Source organism: Procambarus clarkii, chromosome 64 (assembly GCF_040958095.1).
Source record: "Procambarus clarkii isolate CNS0578487 chromosome 64, FALCON_Pclarkii_2.0, whole genome shotgun sequence".
Taxonomy (NCBI): Eukaryota; Metazoa; Arthropoda; class Malacostraca; order Decapoda; family Cambaridae; genus Procambarus; species Procambarus clarkii.
The window spans coordinates 6,321,007-6,337,575 of record NC_091213.1 but is presented as its reverse complement, the minus strand read 5'-3'; the positions used below and the strand labels follow the sequence as shown (position 1 = coordinate 6,337,575).

General features: G+C 49.0%; 1 protein-coding gene across 5 annotated transcripts in view; it reads left to right on the top strand.

The window, feature by feature from the left end:
* Positions 1-16,569, top strand: part of LOC123768916 (Ankyrin repeat-rich membrane spanning) — an 866,672-nt gene that overhangs the window by 501,478 nt on the left and 348,625 nt on the right. The window lies entirely within an intron of this gene.

Sequence of the window (16,569 nt, the reverse complement as noted above, 5' to 3'; positions counted from 1 at the left end):
TGCATCAGCAGGAGCAGAGGTCATGGCCACAAATTATGGATACAAATGAGGCATAAGAGTGTGAGGAAACATGTTAAGGGTATAGTGAGTATGGTGATTAAGGTGTATATAGTGAGGGAGGTAGTGTTGAGGTAGACTCTAAGTAGGTTACTTAACAGTAGTGGTAGTGTGGTAGGTATGTGGGCCTGCGGGCCGCTGCACGCAACAGCCTGGTGGACCAAACTCTCACACGTCAAGCCTGGCCTCGGGCCGGGCTTGGGGAGTAGAACAACCCCCAGAACCCCATAAACCAGGTATCAACCAACAGCCTGGTGGACCAAACTCTCACAAGTCAAGCCTGGCCTCGGGCCGGGCTTGGGGAGTAGAACAACTCCCAGAACCCCATCAACCAGGTATCAACCAACAGCCTGGTGGACCAAACTCTCACAAGTCAAGCCTGGCCTCGGGCCGGGCTTGGGGAGTAGAACAACTCCCAGAACCCCATCAACCAGGTATCAACCAACAGCCTGGTGGACCAATCTCTCACAAGTCAAGCCTGGCCTCGGGCCGGGCTTGGGGAGTAGAACAACTCCCAGAACCCCATCAACCAGGTGTCAACCAACAGCCTGGTGGACCAAACTCTCACAAGTCAAGCCTGGCCTCGGGCCGGGCTTGGGGAGTAGAACAACTCCCAGAACCCCATCAACCAGGTATCAACCAACAGCCTGGTGGACCAAACTCTCACAAGTCAAGCCTGGCCTCGGGCCGGGCTTGGGGAGTAGAACAACTCCCAGAACCCCATCAACCAGGTGTCAACCAACAGCCTGGTGGACCAAACTCTCACAAGTCAAGCCTGGCCTCGGGCCGGGCTTGGGGAGTAGAACAACTCCCAGAACCCCATCAACCAGGTATCAACCAACAGCCTGGTGGACCAAACTCTCACAAGTCAAGCCTGGCCTCGGGCCGGGCTTGGGGAGTAGAACAACTCCCAGAACCCCATCAACCAGGTATCAACCAACAGCCTGGTGGACCAAACTCTCACAAGTCAAGCCTGGCCTCGGGCCGGGCTTGGGGAGTAGAACAACTCCCAGAACCCCATCAACCAGGTATCAACCAACAGCCTGGTGGACCAAACTCTCACAAGTCAAGCCTGGCCTCGGGCCGGGCTTGGGGAGTAGAAGAACTCCCAGAACCCCATCAACCAGGTATCAACCAACAGCCTGGTGGACCAAACTCTCACAAGTCAAGCCTGGCCTCGGGCCGGGCTTGGGGAGTAGAACAACTCCCAGAACCCCATCAACCAGGTATCAACCAACAGCCTGGTGGACCAAACTCTCACAAGTCAAGCCTGGCCTCGGGCCGGGCTTGGGGAGTAGAACAACTCCCAGAACCCCATCAACCGGGTACCATGACATATAAAGAATGACTCAAGAGATAAGGGAGCTCATCGTGAGTCATGAAATATCAACAGGAGCTAGAAGAGATAATCCTTGATGATAGACTTTAATATTAATATGAATTAATGCAAGAACAAGCGTCACTAGACTCAACTGAAGCTGTTGGACCAGACAACATATCTCCATGGGTGTTGAAAGAAGGAACACAGACCCTCAGCGTACCTCTATCTTTCACGAGTAACTTAAAATAACTTACAAAGGGAGAATTGCCCAGCTGCTGGAAGAAGGCAAATGTTGTACCAATTGACAAGACCAGAGGTAGAGAAGAGGCACTTAGACCAGTATCACTGACAACCATTCCTTACAAACTACTCAATAGAATTATTAGGATAAGACTCGTTACATATCTGGAAGTATTTATGTATGTAAACGAACATCAACATGGCATTAGGGAAGATAATTCATGCCTGACGAACCTAGTGGAGGTCTGTGATCAAGTAGCGAGCATAAAGCAGAACAGAGCATATTGGGCAGATTGCGTATTTCTGCATTACCAAACCACATCAAACCAAACCTACCTACCTACCTACCTACCTATCTACCTACCTACCTACCTACCTACCAAACCTACCTACCTACCTACCTACCTATCTACCTACCTACCTACCTACCAAACCTACCTACCTACCTACCTACCTACCTACCTACCTACCACACTAGGAAGGTAGGTAAATAGGTAGGTGTTAGTGGAAGAGCACTAAAATGGGTAAGGAATTACCTAACAGGCTTCTGGCTGATGGCTATCACCTCAGGGATCGCTGCTGGGACCCATACTATTTCTCATTTATATAAATGACATGACTGCAAGAATTGAGTCTTATATGTCGATGTTTGCAGACTTCGCAAAATTAACCAGAAGACAGATGAGGATGTTAAGATGTTCCAAGATGACTTAAACAAACTGAAGAGTCAGTCCGAGGAATGGCTTCTAGATTTCAGCACCAGCAAGTGTAAGGTGATTAAAATGGAAACGGCTCACAGGAGACCAAAAGGACAATACAGTGTGAAGTGAAACTACCTTCATATAGCGACTAGAGAAAAAGAAAGACCTGGGAGTGGATATAATATGAAATATGAAATATGATATGAAATATGATAGCGTCTCGTTAAAGACGCTAAAATATGATAGCGTCTCGTTAAAGACGCTAAAATATGATAGCGTCTCGTTAAAGACGCTAAAATATGATAGCGTCTCTACATATTTCAGATCATTTGGAAACCTGAATAAGGAGGCATTTAGATCGCTGTCCGCTGCCTGCGTAAGACCAGGGGCCAGATTCACGAAAGCAGTTACGCAATCACTTACGAACCTGTACATCTTTTCTCAATCTTTGGCGGCTTTGTTTACAATTATTAAACAGTTAATGAGCTCCGAAGCACCAGGAGGCTGTTTATAACAATAACAACAGTTGATTGGCAAGTTTTCATGCTTGTAAACTGTTTAATAAATGTAACCAAAGCCGTCAAAGATTGAGGAAAGATGTACACGTTCGTAAGTGCTTGCGTAACTGCTTCGTGAATCTGGCCTCAGGTTCGTAAGTGCTTGCGTAACTGCTTCGTGAATCTGGGCCCAGGTTTAGAGTATTGCGCCCCGTCGTGGAACCCCGCTTAAAGAAACACACAAGGAATGGGATATGAAGAGAGACTGAAAGAAATAAACTTGACGACGCCAGAAATAGAGAGAGATAGAGACGTGATAGATATGAATAAAATACTTTTGTTCATGTACATTGGATTGACAAAGAGTGGAAAAGTAGTTAATGTTCACAATGAACACTGGTAGAACAAAAGGGCAGGGACAGTGGAATGAACAGAAGGAACAGGTTGTAAAATTAAGCTCCATTCACTGTGAAAAGCTGGTATGTCACTGGAGAAGGTTAGGGGTCACTGTATTAGACCAGCGCACACACACACACACACACACACACACACACACACACACACACACACACACACACACACACACACACACACACACAGTCACAGTTGAGAGGCGGGACCAAAGAGCTAGAGCTCAACCCTCACAAGCACAATTAGGTAAGTACACACACACACACGCACACACGCACACACATACACACACACACACACACACACACACACACACACACACACACACACACACACACACACACACACACACTACGAGGGGGGCCTCGTAGCCTGGTGGATAGCGCGCAGGACTCGTAATTCTGTGGCGCGGGTTCGATTCCCGCACGAGGCAGAAACAAATGGGCAAAGTTTCTTTCACCCTAAGTGCCCCTGTTACCTAGCAGTAAATAGGTACCTGGGAGTTAGTCAGCTGTCACGGGCTGCTTCCTGGGGTGTGTGTGTGTGTGGTGTAGAAAAAAAAAATAGTAGTTAGTAAACAGTTGATTGACAGTTGAGAGGCGGGCCGAAAGAGCAAAGCTCAACCCCCACAAAAACACAACTAGTAAACACACACACACACACACACACACACACACACACACACACACCCACAATACTGTCCAACATAAGAAGTGCCTTCAGGTATTTGAGCACGAGTCGTTCAGGACCTTGTACACCATATATGTCCGACCAATTCTAGAACATACGTCACCTCCGTGGAATGTTCTTCTCGGCCACAGGCACGCCACGGGACTGGATCCAGCACGGAAAGGTACGAGTTACGAAGACCACGGGAATTAAACATCACGTCATTGGAGAAGAAGAAAGGAGAGACATGGTACCGATATACATAATACACACGAACAGGGCGTGGCTGACAATGGTGCGTGTGCTCCTTGTGTTAAATAGCCTGTCTTTATCTACCCTATCGATTCCCCTGAGAATCTTGAATGTGGTGATCATGTCCCCCCGGGCCTTAAGCCTCTGGCTGGCCCATTAATACAGTATACGTTGACTTGAAGATTCATTCACAGAGGATGACAATCCCCGACCGTCCAAGTGGTTGGGCACCATCCTTCCCCTCCTCATTCCATCCCAAATCCTTATCCTGACCCCTTCCCAGTGCTGTAGTCACAACGGCTTGGTGCTTTCTCCTGATAGTTCATTTCATTTCACAGAGGATGACAGAGAAATTGGCGACATCGTCAAAGAACATTATAAGTCTATGCCACGATGAACCATAATAAAGACTCATTACTATAAGGAATACTAATAAAATTGTTTTCAAATACTTGGGTGTGTTGTGTTAAGACTCATCATGGAGGTCAGAATGTGACCCTGACATGCTGTTCCTTCTTGAATTCTAACGATCCCGACCAGCCTATGTCTGTTCCATACCATCGACTAGTCCCGCTGCAAAGTTGGGTGAGGCTAACCACAGAGATTCTGTCTTACATGTAGACAAAAATACGCCATAGCTTCCTTTTTTCTTTTGCACATGACGCAAAATTTGGCATCTATCTTGGGGTTATATTGAGATGATTTCGGGGCTTTAGTGTCCCCGCGGCCCGGTCCTCGACCAGGCCTCCACCCCCCAGGAAGCAGCCCGTGACAGTTGACTAACACCCAGGTACCTATTTTACTGCTAGGTAACAGGGGCATAGGGTGAAAGAAACTCTGCCCATTGTTTCTCGCCGGCGCCTGGGATCGAACCCAGGACCACAGGATCACAAGTCCAGCGTGCTGTCCGCTCGGCCGACCGGCTCCCTATAGGTATGGTAGTATGGCATAGGTATGGTAGTATGGCATAGGTATGGTAGTATGGTAGTATGGCATAAGTATGGTAGAAATGAAGAACTTCTCCGAAACACTGAGTACGTGACAGAGATCAATCCCAGAGAGCTTTAACAAAAATATAAAGGATCTGGGAATTACCATGTCTGACCACCTGATATGTAGTGAACATAACCAAGCGGGTCGCTCCAAGCAACAGCCTGTTGGACCAAGTTATTACAAGTCAAGCCTGGCCCCAGACCGGGCTTGGGGGGGGGGAGTAGAACTCTCAGAACTCGCCCCAGGTATGCTCCAGGTGGGGCAGATGGTTGTGGTGGTGCGATACTCAACCAGTTTTTGTACCAGCTGTTGGCACATTACGACTTGCCTAATCTCAACAGGGCCATTATGCACCTGGTGCGATGCTAGTCAATGTGTGGGCTGCTGTGTGTGTGTGTGTGTGTGTGTGTGTGTGTGTGTGTGTGTGTGTGTGTGTGTGTGTGTGTGTGTGTGTGGCTGTGTGTGTGTGTGTGTGTGGCTGTGTGTGGCTGTGTGTGTGTGTGTGGCTGTGTGTGTGTGTGTGTGTGTGTGGCTGTGTGGGTGTGGCTGTGTGTGTGTGTGTGGGTGTGGCTGTGTGTGTGTGTGTGTGTGTGGCTGTATGTGTGCGTGTGTGGCTGTATGTGTGTGTGGGTGGGTGTGTGGCTGTGTGTGTGTGTGTGTGTGTGGCTGTATGTGTGTGTGGGTGGGTGTGTGGCTGTGTGTGTGTGGCTGTGTGTGTGTGTGGGTGGGTGTGTGGCTGTGTGTGTGTGGGTGTGGCTGTGTGTGTGTGTGGTGTGTGTGTGTGTGTGGCTGTGTGTGTGTGTGTGTACTCACCTAGTTGTACTCACCTAGTTGTGTTTGCGGGGGTTGAGCTCTGGCTCTTTGGTCCCGCCTCTCAACCGTCAATCAACAGGTGTACAGATTCATGAGCCTATCGGGCTCTGTCATATCTACACTTGAAACTGTGTATGGAGTCAGCCTCCACCACATCACATGTGTGTGTGGCTGTTTGTGTGTGTGTGGCTGTGTGTGTGTGTGTGGGTGTGGCTGTGGCTGCTGTGTGTGCGTGGCTGTTATACTCTATATAGATTATACATATAGGTTATCTATATAGGTTATAATCTATATAGATTATAAAAATCTATAAATTATAATCTATATAGACAATTATAATCAATTACTCCAGAGGCTAGGAGTAATCAGGTCAAGTGGAGGAGTAGGTCTGTATATTAAAGAGGACCTGGTATGCACAGAGCTCCTAAACTCAACCAATGAGGTGGTAGAGGTACTTGGAATCAAGGAAGACAAAATATAAATTATTATTCTAATATATAAATCGCCAAATACATCGGTTGAGGAATTCACAGAGCAGATGCACAAAGTGGACAACATTATTGATAACCTAGCAAACCCAGTTCAAGATTTCTTGGAGACTTCAATCTATCCAATTTAAGATATCTTTCTTGGAGACTTCAGTCTATCCCATTTAAGATATCTTTCTTGGAGACTTCAATCTATCCCATTTAAGATATCTTTCTTGGAGACTTCAATCTATCCCATTTAAGATATCTTTCTTGGAGACTTCAATCTATCCCATTTAAGATATCTTTCTTGGAGACTTCAGTCTATCCTATTTAAGATATCTTTCTTGGAGACTTCAATCTATCCCATTTAAGATATCTTTCTTGGAGACTTCAGTCTATCCCATTTAAGATATCTTTCTTGGAGACTTCAATCTATCCCATTTAAGATATCTTTCTTGGAGACTTCAATCTATCCCATTTAAGATATCTTTCTTGGAGACTTCAATCTATCCCATTTAAGATATCTTTCTTGGAAACTTCAATCTATCCCATTTAAGATATCTTTCTTGGAGACTTCAGTCTATCCCATTTAATATATCTTTCTTGGAAACTTCAATCTATCCCATTTAAGATATCTTTCTTGGAGACTTCAATCTATCCCATTTAAGATATCTTTCTTGGAGACTTCAATCTATCCCATTTAAGATATCTTTCTTGGAGACTTCAATCTATCCCATTTAAGATATCTTTCTTGGAGACTTCAATCTATCCCATTTAAGATATCTTTCTTGGAGACTTCAATCTATCCCATTTAAGATATCTTTCTTGGAGACTTCAGTCTATCCCATTTAAGATATCTTTCTTGGAGACTTCAATCTATCCCATTTAAGATATCTTTCTTGGAGACTTCAATCTATCCCATTTAAGATATCTTTCTTGGAGACTTCAATCTATCCAATTTAAGATATCTTTCTTGGAGACTTCAACCACCCAATTTAAGATGACGATGCGTAGCCCAGGAACGAGTTGCATATCTCTGGACCTTTTCTAGTTTCTCCTTGTCCCTTCTGATGTAAGGGTTCTACGCTGGCGATGCACATTCAAGAGTGTGTCTCACCTTTGTTGTATATAGGGTCCGAAAAGCCCCTTTTGTCCAAGTTTCTGAAGGATAAGTAGATGTTTTTCTGACGTCAGATTTGGGGTCATGTCCACTCCCAGATCTTTCTCCTTTTCTGACTTTCTGACTTTCTGACCTCTCGGTCTTTCTGACTGACTTTGTCCTTTCTCTCTGTCTTCCCTTCATCCGAGTAATGGAAAGAGAGTGGAAGAGAAGATTGAAAACAAGAATAAGACGAGAGATAAGAATGACCTTTCATCTTATATTTATTTCATCTTATTCTTACCTCTAATATTCTTATCTCCAACTTCTTCTTCATCTGTCTCTTATCTCTTATATTGTTATCTCTCCCATGGTCTTGACACCACACGACGGACCGAAACGTCGTCTCTTCACCTCCGGGTGTGTGGTCCACGTGTCAGCAGACCTGAAGCTGAATGGTCTGTCTTAACTCTGTCTTGTAGATTGGCGCCACATTAGTCATTGTCCAGGAGCTAGGAAGTTCTTCCGTTTCTAGAGTGGAATTGACTGTTATAGCACCGGTCTGTGGGAGTGTATGGGTGTGTAACTGTCTGTGGGAGTGCATGGGTGTGGAACGGTCTGTGGGAGTGCATGGGTGTACACCGGTCTGTGGGAGTGCATGGGTGTACACCGGTCTGTGGGAGTGCATGGGTGTACACCGGTCTGTGGGAGTGCATGGGTGTACACCGGTCTGTGGGAGTGCATGGGTGTGCACCGGTCTGTGGGAGTGCATGGGTGTGCACCGGTCTGTGGGAGTGCATGGGTGTGGAACGGTCTGTGGGAGTGCATGGGTGTGGAACGGTCTGTGGGAGTGCATGGGTGTACAACCGTCTGTGGAAGTGCATGGGTGTACAACGGTCTGTGGGAGTGCATGGGTGTACAACGGTCTGTGGGAGTGCATGGGTGTACAACGGTCTGTGGGAGTGCATGGGTGTACACCGGTCTGTGGGAGTGCATGGGTGTACACCGGTCTGTGGGAGTGCATGGGTGTACAACTGTCTGTGGGAATGCATGGGTGTACAACCGTCTGTGGGAGTGCATGGGTGTACAACTGTCTGTGGGAGTGTATGGGTGTACACCGGTGTGTGGGAGTGTATGGGTGTACACCGGTGTGTGGGAGTGTATGGGTGTACACCGGTGTGTGGGAGTGTATGGGTGTACACCAGTCTGTGGGAGTGCATGGGTGTACAACCGTCTGTGGGAGTGTATGGGTGTACACCGGTCTGTGGGAGTGCATGGGTGTACACCGGTCTGTGGGAGTGCATGGGTGTACACCGGTCTGTGGGAGTGCATGGGTGTACACCGGTCTGTGGGAGTGCATGGGTGTACACCGGTCTGTGGGAGTGCATGGGTGTACAACCGTCTGTGGGAGTGCATGGGTGTACACCGGCCCGTGGGAGTGCATGGGTGCCTGGGAGTGGAAGATAACTGACCTAACCTCGCGGTACCAGAGGTAATATAAGTACATATATGGAGGGGTGAATATGCCTGCCTAACAAATAGGATAAACGGCTTCGTTTGCGTTCCTACACGACGCTCAGTCCAGGAATTCGGACGAAAGCGGTTGGGCACGCTTACTACACCAATTAAATGCCATTGAGCGAGGTGTTCACTTAGCAGTAAATAGGTACCCGGGGCCCAAAATGATTTTTAACGAGAGCGAGGCGGTGTTAGCGAAACATGGAACCATATTCCCGTAGACTTTACCTCGCTGATCTAGTAAAAAAAAAAATTGCCGACTCAATGTAATTATCAGGGGAAAGCGCCAAAGGGACACATACACTGGCTTTACACTATTCATTCTGTATAACGTGTCAGTGAAGGGCAAGAACTAGCTTTTCCTAGGTCTAGTGTAGTACACAGTTGCAATAGGCCTAGACTTTTTGGCCACAATAGTACACATTTTGTACAATTTTTAGGTCAATAATTACAACCCGTCCCTAAGGGTGGAGATACACTCTCCTTCCTATGCACATTACACACATAAGACATCCATACCAAGAATAATGGAGAAATGGTGTAAGAAAATGCTATAGTGATTAATGGAGTAAGTTTAGTACCAGGTATAATGAGAGGCCGCCAGTCCACACGCTTGGTAACTCACAGTTCACGATACCAGATGGTGTATAGTGATGTGTAGTGTCAACTGTGACTGATACACAACAACCAGATGGTGTATAGTGATGTGTGGTGTCAACTGTGATTGACACACAACAACCAGATGGTGTATAGTGATGTGTAGTGTCAACTGTGATTGATACACAACAACCAGATGGTGTATAGTGATGTGTGGTGTCAACTGTGATTGACACACAACAACCAGATGGTGTATAGTGATGTGTGGTGTCAACTCTGTGATTGACACACAACAACCAGATGGTGTATAGTGATGTGTGGTGTCAACTCTGTGACTGACACACAACAATCCATCAACCCTACACTGTACGCCGGATTAAATACCTTAATAACACAGTTATCCCCGCCATATAAACACGGCTTGCCAAATAGAAAACGGCCATCGTTCTCTATTCCCGTAAATGCAAAGAAAACGTTAAACAAAAAACCAGTGGGAATTCACAGAAAACGGGAAGCACGGACAACACGCAACGCGTATCAGAGAAAACGGGAAACGTACACCGGTGTAAAATGGAGGTCCAAGAAGAAACAATATAGGGGGGCGAGAGGCGCACGGGAGGACACGGGGGAGTATGGCGGACCATACGAGCTCCCGTATTTCCTGAAGGTATAATTCTTTCACCTCTATATCCGGGAGTTTTGTGAGGAGCACAAGGTTAGACCAGTTTTTGTGTGATCTTTCTCAGCCACGCCTGCACCGTTGGGGGGGGGGGGGGGGGTGGCCTGCACCGTTGGGGGGGTGGGGTGGAGGGAGGGTCGGCCTACACCGTTGGTGGTGGGGTGGCCTGCACCGTTGGGGGGTGGAGGGAGGGACGGCCTGCACCGTTGGGGGGGTGGGGTGGCCTGCACCGTTGGGGGTGGGGGGGAGGGCCGGCCTGCACCTTTGGGGGGGGAGGAGGTAGGGTCGACCTACACCGTGGAGGGTGGAGGTAGGGTCGGCCTACACCGTGGAGGGTGGAGGTAGGGTCGACCTACACCGTGGAGGGTGGAGGTAGGGTCGGCCTACACCGTGGAGGGAGGAGGTAGGGTCGGCCTACACCGTGGAGGGTGGAGGTAGGGTCGGCCTACACCGTGGAGGGTGGAGGTAGGGTCGACCTACACCGTGGAGGGTGGAGGTAGGGTCGACCTACACCGTGGAGGGTGGAGGTAGGGTCGGCCTACACCGTGGAGGGAGGAGGTAGGGTCGACCTACACCGTGGAGGGTGGAGGTAGGGTCGACCTACACCGTGGAGGGTGGAGGTAGGGTCGACCTACACCGTGGAGGGTGGAGGTAGGGTCGACCTACACCGTGGAGGGTGGAGGTAGGGTCGGCCTACACCGTGGAGGGAGGAGGTAGGGTCGACCTACACCGTGGAGGGTGGACTTAGGGTCGACCTACACCGTGGAGGGAGGAGGTAGGGTCGGCCTACACCGTGGAGGGTGGAGGTAGGAGCGGCCTACACCGTGGAGGGTGGAGGTAGGAGCGGCCTACACCGTGGAGGGTGGAGGTAGGGTCGGCCTACACCGTGGAGGGTGGAGGTAGGGTCGACCTACACCGTGGAGGGTGGAGGTAGGGTCGACCTACACCGTGGAGGGTGGAGGTAGGGTCGGCCTACACCGTGGAGGGTGGAGGTAGGAGCGGCCTACACCGTGGAGGGTGGAGGTAGGGTCGGCCTACACCGTGGAGGGAGGAGGTAGGGTCGGCCTACACCGTGGAGGGTGGAGGTAGGGTCGGCCTACACCGTGGAGGGTGGAGGTAGGGTCGGCCTACACCGTGGAGGGTGGAGGTAGGGTCGACCTACACCGTGGAGGGTGGACTTAGGGTCGACCTACACCGTGGAGGGTGGAGGTAGGGTCGGCCTACACCGTGGAGGGTGGAGGTAGGGTCGACCTACACCGTGGAGGGTGGAGGTAGGGTCGACCTACACCGTGGAGGGTGGAGGTAGGGTCGGCCTACACCGTGGAGGGTGGAGGTAGGAGCGGCCTACACCGTGGAGGGTGGAGGTAGGGTCGGCCTACACCGTGGAGGGTGGAGGTAGGGTCGGCCTACACCGTGGAGGGTGGAGGTAGGGTCGACCTACACCGTGGAGGGTGGAGGTAGGGTCGACCTACACCGTGGAGGGTGGAGGTAGGGTCGGCCTACACCGTGGAGGGTGGAGGTAGGGTCGACCTACACCGTGGAGGGTGGAGGTAGGGTCGACCTACACCGTGGAGGGTGGAGGTAGGGTCGACCTACACCGTGGAGGGTGGAGGTAGGGTCGGCCTACACCGTGGAGGGTGGAGGTAGGGTCGACCTACACCGTGGAGGGTGGAGGTAGGGTCGACCTACACCGTGGAGGGTGGAGGTAGGGTCGGCCTACACCGTTGGAGGGTGGAGGTAGGAGCGGCCTACACCGTGGAGGGTGGAGGTAGGGTCGGCCTACACCGTGGAGGGTGGAGGTAGGGTCGGCCTACACCGTGGAGGGTGGAGGTAGGGTCGACCTACACCGTGGAGGGTGGAGGTAGGGTCGACCTACACCGTGGAGGGTGGACTTAGGGTCGACCTACACCGTGGAGGGTGGAGGTAGGAGCGGCCTACACCGTGGAGGGTGGACTTAGGGTCGGCCTACACCGTGGAGGGTGGAGGTAGGAGCGGCCTACACCGTGGAGGGTGGAGGTAGGAGCGGCCTACACCGTGGAGGGTGGAGGTAGGAGCGGCCTACACCGTGGAGGGTGGAGGTAGGGTCGGCCTACACCGTGGAGGGTGGAGGTAGGGTCGACCTACACCGTGGAGGGTGGAGGTAGGGTCGACCTACACCGTGGAGGGTGGAGGTAGGGTCGACCTACACCGTGGAGGGTGGAGGTAGGGTCGGCCTACACCGTGGAGGGTGGAGGTAGGAGCGGCCTACACCGTGGAGGGTGGAGGTAGGAGCGGCCCGCACCACTTGGTGTGAAAATCAATAATATTCCACTACACATCTGACGGCTGAAAAGGCAGGCCGGTCCAAGGACTGAAGCTCGACCCAACAGGCACCAATACACGAGTACAATTATGTAAACACATCAGTAACAACATCTTTTCTTTCTGTTTACTAGACTTTTACGCCTAAGAATAATCTGCCTTAATTAAGGCTCATTCAGACCGCCTGCTCTCTTAATCGGCGTCTGACTGACGCCGATTAAGTCTTGACGTCAGTCTGAAGACTGACACAACATTTCAATAATGTTTGCACGTAATATTGAAACGGTTAGTTTTGCTTGGTTAGGCCTTGTGGCAGCCATGTGGGGAGCCGGTCGGCCGAGCGGACAGCACGCTGGACTTGTGATCCTGTGGTCCTGGGTTCAATCCCAGGCGCCGGCGAGAAACAATGGGCAGAGTTTCTTTCACCCTATGCCCCCTGTTACCTAGCAGTAAAATAGGTACCTGGGTGTTAGTCAGCTGTCACGGGCTGCTTCCTGGGGGTGGAGGCCTGGTCGAGGACCGGGCCGCGGGGACACTAAAGCCCCGAAATCATCTCAAGATAACCTCAAGATAACCTCAAGATAACCTCAAGAAGCCAGGTAGGGTGTGTTGCACCGTGGGAGCTTCGGCCTCTACACAACCGTGGGGGCCAGGGTTCGAGTCTCCTGTAACCCAGATGAATGGAAGGCGATTCACAAGATTTTATGGAAGAAAATTTCTATGGGAGGGGGGGGGGGTTTCCTTCAAACAATGAAGGCTGGGAATCACTTCATTATATCAAATGAGAATATAATGACGACATTGTCATGATGATGAGTTTCACTGTTCTTGAAGAAAATGGTGATTACATGATTATTTATACGTTTATATGTAATAAGTTACTGGTACAGTACTGTAATTATAATGTAATTAGAGCCCGTTTCCAATTACAATGACTCTTACCTCACCTCGACGTTAGTTCAAGAAATTATATACTACGCTCAAAACGGATATATTATAAGGAAAAGAGCGGGAGGGAGGGAAATAAAGGGGAAAGCGCTAAGCCATTACGACTATATAGCACTGGGAAGGGGTCAGGATAAGGATTTGGGATGGGATGGTGGGACAGGAAAGGTGCCCAACCAACCACTTGTGGACGGTCGGGGATTGAACGCCGACCTGCATGAAGCGATCTCAACGTCTCAAGCGGGTGAACACCATCTTAAACCTGAAAGGTCTAACACATATTTAATACTTAAATTCTCCCTCGAGAGAACCAGGACTAAACCATATCTTGAGGTTATCTTGAGATGATTTCGGGGCTTTAGTATCCCCGCGGCCCGGTCCTCGACTAGGCCTCCACCCCTCAAGGAAGCATCCCGTGACAGCTGACTAACACCCAAGTACCTATTTTACTGCTAGGTAACAGGGGCATAGGGTGAAAGAAACTCTGCCCCATTGTTTCTCACCGGCGCCTGGGATCGAACCCGGAACCACAGGATCACAAGTCCAGCGTCCTCTCCGCTCGGCCGACCGGCTCCCTTAAACCATGATTAATATCACCCATCAAATACATTACGCGATAAACTGATTACATAAATCCACACGCATCATAACAAACAAAACCATGTAATCATACCATCACCTGGTCGACGACCGGGCCGCGGGGACACTAAGCCCCGGAAGCACCTCAAGGTAGCCATCAACACCTGTAATAAATTACCTGTCTAACAACTGCTCAAAGTAAACACATCCTTCTGGGGTAATAGCCTTAAGCATTAAGTAACTTCATTACTGTAAATGGAATATGCAAATTACCTACAGTGCAACAAATCATGTATTAAATTCTATATTAGCGGAGCAAGACTAAATGTTCAGCCAAGAGACTTGAGGAACTTTATGTGCAACACGTTAATTTTAACATTATCAACATTATATGTTAATGATGGACTGTAATAGTTCAAATGTTACAAATAAGGCAGATGGGACAGTGAAATAAGGCAGATGGGACAGTGAAATAAGGCAGATGGGACAGTGAAATAAGACAAATGGGACACTGAAATAAGACAGATGGAACAATGAAATAAGACAGATGGAACAATTAAATAAGACAGATGGAACAATGAAATAAGACAGATGGAACAATGAAATAAGACAGATGGAACAATGAAATAAGACAGATGGAACAATGAAATAAGACAGATGGAACAATGAAATAAGACAGATGGAACAATGAAATAAGACAGATGGGACACTAACTGCGCCACGGGGGTACAAAAGGGCCTCCCAATAGACTCGATAGACTTGAGGGTTGGTCAACTTACGTACCATCATGGCTGAGTCGGTTAAGACAGCCATCTGGGAATCACCAGACTTGGGTTCAAGCTACTCCATTGCCTCAAACTGATTTTCAGTGATGTATCGTCATTCTGTATCGTGTCTTAACAATCGTCTTGATTGTTAGGGAGCATACAATGCTATGTAGTGACAGGGTTATTGCTTTCTTTCAATAATTACATATTATAATCTTTTGAAAGGATTTAATGATATTTTTTCTCCCTTGCAGGTAAGTAATATGGTTCAAGCCGTCTGGACGCTGAAGCAGTTAAGTGAATGTTGAGGTATTAGTGTGTGTGTGTGTGTGTGTGTGTGTGTGTGTGTGTGTGTGTGTGTGTGTGTATACTCACCTAGTTGTGCTTGCGGGGTTTGAGCTCTGGCTCTTTGGTCCCGCCTCTCAACCGTCAATCAACAGGTACAACACGTGTGTGTGTGTGTGTGTGTGTGTGTGTGTGTGTGTGTGTGTGTGTATACTCACCTAGTTGTGCTTGCGGGGTTTGAGCTCTGGCTCTTTGGTCCCGCCTCTCAACCGTCAATCAACAGGTACAACACGTGTGTGTGTGTGTGTGTGTGTGTGTGTGTGTGTGTGTGTGTGTGTGTGTGTGTGTGTGTGTGTGTTTCTACACAGTTTATCACTAGTACTTATGATAAAATGAGGTCACTGGGTACTGAACACCGAGGCTGGCTGGTGCTGGTAATCCCAACCCGATGGAGGGGCCTCGTAGCCTGGTGGATAGCGCGCAGGACTCGTAATTCTGTGGCGCGGGTTCGATTCCCGCACGAGGCAGAAACAAATGGGCAAAGTTTCTTTCACCCTGAATGCCCCTGTTACCTAGCAGTAAATAGGTACCTGGGTGTTAGTCAGCTGTCACGGGCTGCTTCCTGGGGGTGGAGGCCTGGTCAAGGACCGGGCCGCGGGGACACTAAAAGCCCCGAAATCAACTCAAGATAACCTCAAGATATGCTCTGTCACACACACATGCCGTTATATCTGTTTATGGAGGGGGTGCTCAGTACTCCCTCATGCGGGTGCCACTGTATGACAGGCTTCACAGGCTTGTACCTCTCACTGTCTCCCATAACTTAATGGATCACTGAATCAGTGAATCTTATGAATCTTACATTTTTTTTGCATTTTTGTTATCGTATAGATTATCATGTATGTTGAGTTTTGTATTATTGTTATCGTGTAAACAGGTTATATTTATCATGTATTTGGAGCTCAAACGTCAGAAATGAATGGTGTTATGCCAAGTGCACAGTTACATGACTCCCTGAGCGGCCATTCGGCATGTGCAAGGTTCAGATATCGCGTTAAGCCCATCATGGTTCAGTCGGTAGTATATGTGGTCTGCGAGTTCAAGGACGGAGGTTCGATCCCATTGTACGACCTCAGTATTTTTGTCATAGATTCATCTAGTTGTTGTGGTACCAGTGTGCATATCTGGTTAGTTTTTATGCTCAGAACTTTGTCAATTCAGTGTTTAAAACTTGGTCAACTTGGTCAAGCTTGGTCAAGCTTGGTCAAAACTTGGTCAAGCTTGGTCAAAACTTGGTCAACTTGGTCAAGCTTGGTCAAGCTTGGTCAAAACTTGGTCAAGCTTGGTCAAGCTTGGTCAAAACTTGGTCAAGCTT